The sequence below is a fragment of the Mus caroli genome, chromosome 7 (assembly GCF_900094665.2).
Source record: "Mus caroli chromosome 7, CAROLI_EIJ_v1.1, whole genome shotgun sequence".
Classification (NCBI taxonomy): Eukaryota; Metazoa; Chordata; class Mammalia; order Rodentia; family Muridae; genus Mus; species Mus caroli.
Window position 1 is genome coordinate 91,586,581 of NC_034576.1, and position 7,001 is coordinate 91,593,581.

General features: G+C 42.3%; 1 pseudogene across 1 annotated transcript; it reads left to right on the top strand.

Annotated features, from left to right (window-relative positions):
- The first annotated feature begins 2,736 nt into the window (after positions 1 to 2,736).
- Positions 2,737 to 5,820, top strand: LOC110297982 (annotated as a pseudogene). Its single transcript, XR_002378341.1, has 2 exons — positions 2,737 to 2,842; positions 3,867 to 5,820. The product of XR_002378341.1 is annotated as an S-adenosylmethionine synthase pseudogene (transcript).
- The last annotated feature ends 1,181 nt before the right edge of the window (positions 5,821 to 7,001 follow it).

The following is a 7,001-nucleotide window of genomic DNA, read 5'->3' on the forward strand; positions in this document are numbered from 1 at the left end:
CTCTGTGACCTCTACCTATCTTTTTTTGGTCTAACTTTCATCTCTGAATACTTAGAGAATGTTCAAGGCCCTACCTTAACTCCCTCTCCATACATTAGGTCTTGAAATTGTCAGTAAACTCGAATGGGCCAGGGCTTGCCTTATTCACCATCTCTTAGATTGCTATTCTTCATTGCTTAATACCAATGCCCAGTATTTAGGCAGCTAATGCTTCAAGTATTTCATTTGGTTTTCTTTTTAAGAAGGGTACATTTGGATCCTATCTTCCATTCCTTCTTTTTTCCATTTTGTTTTAAATGGATATTTTCTTTACTTACATTTCAAATGTTATCCCTTTTCCCAGTTCCCCACCTCCCGGAAACCCCCTATTCCATCCTCCCTCCCCCTGCTTCAATGAGGGTCTTCCTCCACCCACTCCCATCTCCTCACCCTCCATTCCCCTACACTGGGGCATCTATTGAACCTTCATAGGACCAAAGACCTCTCCTCCCATTGATGCATGGCAATATGCAGCTGGAGCCATGTTTACTCCTTGGTTGATGGCTTAGTCCTGGGAACTCTGGAGAATCTGGTTGATTGATATTGTTGCTCTTCCTATAGGGTTGCAACCCCCCTCAACTGCTTCATTGCTTTCTCCAACTCCTCTAATGGGAACCCCAGGCTCAGTTCAATGGTTGTTTGTGAGCATTTGCCTCTGTATTTGTAAGGTGCTTGCAAGGTCTCTTAGGAGACAGCCATATCAGGCTCTTTTCAGCATGCACTTCGTGGCATCCACAATATTGTCTAGGTTTGGTGACTGTATATGAATCCCAGGTGGGTCAGTATCTGGATGGCCTTCCCTTTAGTCTCTGCTCTATAATTTATCTTCATGTTTACTCTTATAACTATTTTGTACCCCTTCTAAGAAGGACCAAAGAACCCACACTTTGGTCTTCCTTCTTCTTGAGCTTCTTGTGATCTGTGAATTGTATCTTGGGCATTTGGAGCTTTTGGACTAATATCCACTTATCAGTGAATGCACATCATGTGTGGGTTTTTTGTTGTTGGATTACCTCACTCAGGATGATATTTTCTAGTTCCATCCATTTGTTTAAGAATTTTATGAATTAACCTTTTTAATAGCTGAGTAGTACTCCATTGTGTAAATGTAATCACATTTTTCTGTATTCATTCCTCTGTTGAGGAACATGTGCATTCTTTCCAGCTTCTGGCTATTGTAAATAAGGCTGCTAGGAACATAGTGGAGCATGTGTCCTTATTACATGTTGGAGCATTCTGGGTATATGGCCAGGAGTGGCATAGCTGGGTCTTTGGGTAGTACTATGTTCAATTTTCTGAGGAACTGCCAAACTGATTTCCAGCATAGTTGTACTAGCTTGCAATCCCACCAGCAATGGAGAAGTGTTCCTCTTTTCTCCTTCTCCACATCCTTGCCAGCATCTGCTGTTACCTGAGTTTTTGATTTTAGACATTCTGACTCATTTGAGGTAGAATCTCAGGGTTGTTTTGATTTGCATTTTCCTAACGACCAAGGATATTGTACATTTCTTTAAGTGCTTCTCAGCCATTTGATATTCCTCAGTTGAAAATTCTTTGTTTAGCTCTGTACCCCATTTTTAAATAGGGTTATTTAATTCTTGGGAGTCTAGCTTATGGAGTTCTTAGTATATATTGGATATTAACCCTCCTTCAGATGTAGGATTAGTCAGATCTTTTCCCAATCTGTTGGTTGCCATTTTGTTCTATTGACAGTGTCCTTTGCTTTACAGAAGCTTTTCAATTTTATGAGTACCCACTTGTGAGTTGTAGATCTTAGAGCATAAGACATTGGGGTTCTGTTTGGAAATTTTCCCCTGTGCCCATGTGTTCAAGTTTCTTTCCCACTTTCTCCTATATAAGTTTCAGTGTATATGGTTTTATGTGAAGACCCTTGATCTACTTGGACTTGAGCTTTGTACAAAGAGATAAGAACTGATTGATTTGCATTTTTCTACATGCTGACCATTTGAACCAGCACCATTTGTTGAAAGTGATGTCTTTCTTCCACTGGATGGTTTTAACTCCTTTGTCAAATATCAAGTGACAAGATATGTGTGGGTTTCCAACTCAAATGGGCTCACAACTATCTATAACTCTCAGTTCCAGGGAATCTGATGCCTTATTTTGACCTCCATGAATGCTAGATCTTAAGGGAGGGAGGGAGGCAAAAATGGTAACAGAATACATGTCACACGAAAATAGAAAAAAGAACCTTTTAGGCATCAACCAGAAAGATGGGGGCAGAGAAAATGGAAGATTTGTAAGAGAAGATGAAGACTATGAAAGAAATACAATGAAATGCATGTAAAGATGTGGGGAGGATGTGGAAGAAGGGAGGACTGGAAGAGAAAACTGGGATTGGTGGGGGGTGGGGCATCCCTGGACAAGCTGGGACATGGGGAGACTCCCTGAAACCCGTGAAGGTGACCCTATCTGGGATCCTGGCACTGGGGGATGTGGAACCTTAAATGGCTACCTCCAGTGATCAGCCAAGATGACAAGGCATTCAACCCACATTTTGCCATCCTTTCATGCAGGGATGAAGATGAAGCAGGAGTTGAAGGAGTGTACAGCCAATGGCTGGTCCAGATTGGGACACATGTCATGGGAGAGAATCTACCCTGAAACTATTAATGATGCTCTCCGGTACTTGTAGACAGGAAATGAGCATGGCTGTCCTCTGGGAGGTTTCACCCCATGATTGAAAGAAACAGATACAGAGACCCAGAACCAAACATTGAGAGGAGCCCAGATATTCTTAAAGAAGGCAGGGAGGAAGAACTGGACAAGTTAAAGGGTTCAAGTACACCATGAGAAAATCTACAGAATTATCTATCTTGTGCCCATAGGGACTCACAGAGACTGAACTACCAACCAAAGAGCATGCGTGTGATGAAACTCTCTTCTGAAAATGTGTGACAGTTGGTCTTCAAGAGGGACCTCTGGCAACTGGGGCAAGGGCTAACTCTAACCTTTTTGTCTTCCTTTGGGCCTCTTTCAGCTGATAGAGCTGTCTTGTCTATGCTCAGTGGGAGGGGAGATGCCTGGTTCTACTGCAGTTTGATGTGCTGGGGTAAGTTGATACCCACTTCTACAAGGAACCTGGACTATTCTTCAGTATTTCTAAACATCACTCTGAAGCTTGAGTTATTTTTACTTTTTAAAATTTTTCTTTTTTTTAAGATTTATTATTTTATTTTACGTATACACTGTAACATACAGTGTATGTTACATGTATACAGGTAGTTGTGAGCCTTCATTTGGTTGTTGAGAATTGAATTTAGGACCTTTGCTCACTCTGGTTGGCCCCACTCAGTCCCTGATTGTTCTGGCCCAAAGATATATTTATTATTATAAATAAGTACACTGTAGCTGTCTTCAGATGAGGGCGTCAGATCTCATTACAGGTGGTTGTGAGCCACCATGTAGTTTCTGAAATTTGAATTCAGGACCCTCGGAAGAGTAGTCAGTGCTCTTACCCTCTGAGCCATCTCACCGCCCGTTTTGTTTGTTTGTTTGTTTTTTCTTTCTTTTAAAAATTTTTTATTTTCAGGACATCTATCATCCTTAATGTTAAAAGATGTCTCCCAGGACCCCACTGTGAACAATACATAGGAAAGTTATTTTATATTCAGCTATTATTATCAAAGCCTCTTAAAAAAATTCAATTTTGAATTCTAAAATTAGTTATCTTTTGCATTTCTTTGGGTCCTTAAATTCTGAAATCCATCTGCTTTTATCCAGGATTGAAAACTATTCCCCTCCGTTCGCTCCGAATCTCCAGCCTGCTGAAAGCTGAAGCAATCCTCCCTCTGTGTTCTCCGCAGGCCTCCACCTCACCGCTGCTCTGTCTCCTCAGAGTCGCCCTCTCTCACCACCACCCGCCAGGAACAGGCAGCTCGATGAGGCGTTCATCGAGGAGGGGACGTTCCTCTTTACTTCAGAGTCTGTAGGGGAAGGTCACCCAGATAAGATTTGTGACTAAATCAGTGATGCTGTCCTTGATGCACACCTTCAACAAGACTCTAATGCTAAAGTGGCTTGTGAAACTGTTGCTAAAACTGGAATGATCCTTCTTGCTGGGGAAATTACATCCAGAGCTGCCATTGATTACCAGAAAGTGGTTCGTGAAGCCATAAAGCACATTAGATATGATGACTCTTCCAAAGGGTTTGACTACAAGACTTGTAAAGTGTTGGTTGCCTTGGAACAACAGTCACCAGATACTGCCCACGGTGTTCATCTTGACGGGAATGAGGAAGACATTGGTGCAGGAGACCAGGGTTTGATGTTTGGTTATGACACTGATGAAACTGAAGAGTGTATGCCTTTAACCATTGTCTTAGCACACAAGCTAAATGCCAAACTGGCTGAACTACGACGCAATGGTACACTGCCTTGGTTACGCCCAGATTCTAAAACTCAAGTGACTGTGCAGTATATGCAAGATCGGGGTGCTGTGCTTCCCATCAGAGTCCACACGATTGTTATATCTATTCAGCATGATGAAGAAGTTTGTCTTGATGAGATGAGGGATGCTCTGAAGGAGAAAGTGATCAAGGCTGTTATACCTGCAAAAGACCTTGATGAGGATACAATTTACCACCTACAGACAAGTGGCAGATTTGTTATTGGTGGGCCTCAGGGTGATGCTGGCCTGAGTGGCCGAAAAATCATTGTGGATACTTATGGCGGTTGGGGAGCTCATGGAGNAGGGGCCTTTTCAGGAAAGGATTATACCAAAGTGGACCGTTCAGCTGCTTATGCTGCTCGTTTGGTGGCAAAATCCCTCGTTAAAGGAGGTTTGTGCAGGAGGGTTCTTGTTCAGGTCTCTTATGCTATTGGAGTTTCTCATCCATTGTCGATCTCCATTTTCCATTATGGCACTTCTCAGAAGAGTGAGAGAGAGCTATTAGAAATTGTAAAGAAGAATTTTGATCTTCGCCCTGGGGTCATTGTCAGGGATCTGGATCTGAAGAAGCCAATTTATCAGAGGACTGCAGCCTATGGCCACTTTGGTAGGGACAGCTTCCCATGGGAAGTGCCCAAAAAGCTTAAATATTGAAAGTGTTAGCCTTTTTCCCCCAGACTTGTTGGCGTAGGTTACAGAGAAGCCTTCAAGCTCTGAGGGAAAGGGCCTTCTTCCTAAATCTTTCTGTCCTCTTTCAGCTCCTGATCAGTTGCAGTCACTCTAATCAATGACATGAATTTTAGCTTTTGTGGGGGACTGTAAATTGGGCTTGCTATTCTGTCCCTAGGTGTTTTGTTCACCATTATAATGGATATAGTGAGCATAGGTGACCCATGTAACTGCCTAGAAACAAACACTGTAGTGAATAATGCTTTGAAATCGAACCTTTGTGCCCTATCACCTAATCCTCCAAAGTCCTAATTGCAATTACCTTCCCACCAGATGCTGAAAATATCCTTGTACTGTGCACATAAAGTACTTGTAGTTTGACTATAGACTCTAGCAATGTCACAGCCCTGTCAGCATGAATCTGTAATGTCTTGAGCTCTATTTATTGAATGTGAAGCCCCTGCCCTTATCCTCCCTGTAACTCATTTCTAATTATGTATTTCTTTATCAGGGAGTGTTCCTATCCAATCAATCTTGCATGAAATGAAAGTTTCAGTTGGAGCTCTAGCCTGACTTTGAAAAAAAAAAAAAGAAGGCAGTTACAATTAAACCATCTCCCTGGTGCTTATGCTATTAATTGCCACCTCAAACAGCACCAAATCAAAATCTCTCCACTTTTCAGCTGTCTTTGGAGGACGTACGTAATAGTAATAAGGTTTTATTTAGTAAACCAACCCTATGCATGGTTTCAGCACTAGCCAAACCTCACCAACTTTTAGTCTAGAAAAACAGGCATTTGGCCCCCTTGTGATACACGGAGAAGTCACAGGGCAGTACCTGAGGGTCTGTAGGTTGCACACTTTGGTACCAGGTAACGTCTTTTTCTTTATAAGAAAGAGTACTCCACACTGCACAGTAGCTCCTCCCAGGGTTTTAACTTTCTTTTGTTTTCAAAACCAGCTCCAATGAGCTTTCTGAACAGCTGGTGTGGCTACAGAGAAACCAGCTTCCTTCAGAGAGCAGTGCTTTTGGCGGGGAGGAGGAAATCCCTTCATACTTGAACATTTTCTAATTGCTTATTTATTGTATTCTGGGGTATGGCATAAGTACAGAGAAGCCATCACCTCAGATGGCAGCTTTTAAAAGATTTTTTTTTTCTTCAACACCATGAATTCCTTTAACATGTTTCCAGCATTCCCAGGTAGGCCAAGGTGTCCTACAGAAAAACCTTGGGTTAGACCTACAGGGGGTCCGGCTGGTGTTAACAGAAGGGAGGGCAGAGCTGGTGCAGCTGGCCATGGAGAAAGCTGACGTGGCTGGTGTGGTACAGAGAAGCCAGCTTGTTTACATGCTTATTCCATGACTGCTTGCCCTAAGCAAGAAAGTGCCTTTCAGGATCTATTTTTTGGAGGTTTATTACGTATGTCTGGTTCTCAATTCCAACAGTTTAATGAAGATCTAAATAAAATGCTAAGTTCTACCAAAAAAAAAAAAAAAAAAAGAAAGAAGGAAAGAAAGAAAGAAAGAAAGAAAGAAAGAAAGAAAGAAAGAAAGAAAACTATTCCCTAAACAAAGAGTTAAAAAGAGACTGAAAGAAAGGCCATTCAGAGACTGTCCCACCTAGGGATCCATCCCATCTGCAGACACCAAACTCAAACACTATTGCTGATGCCAAGAAGCACTTGCTGACAGGAGCCAGGTATAGCTGTTCCCTGAGAGACTATGCCAGAATCAGACCAATACAGATTCGGATGCTCAGGACTGAGCACAGGGGACTCCAATGGAAGAGTTAAGGGAAGGACTGAAAGAGCTGAAGAGGATTGCAACACCAATACATATCAACTAACTGGACCTCTCAGACCTCCAAGGGACTAAACCACCA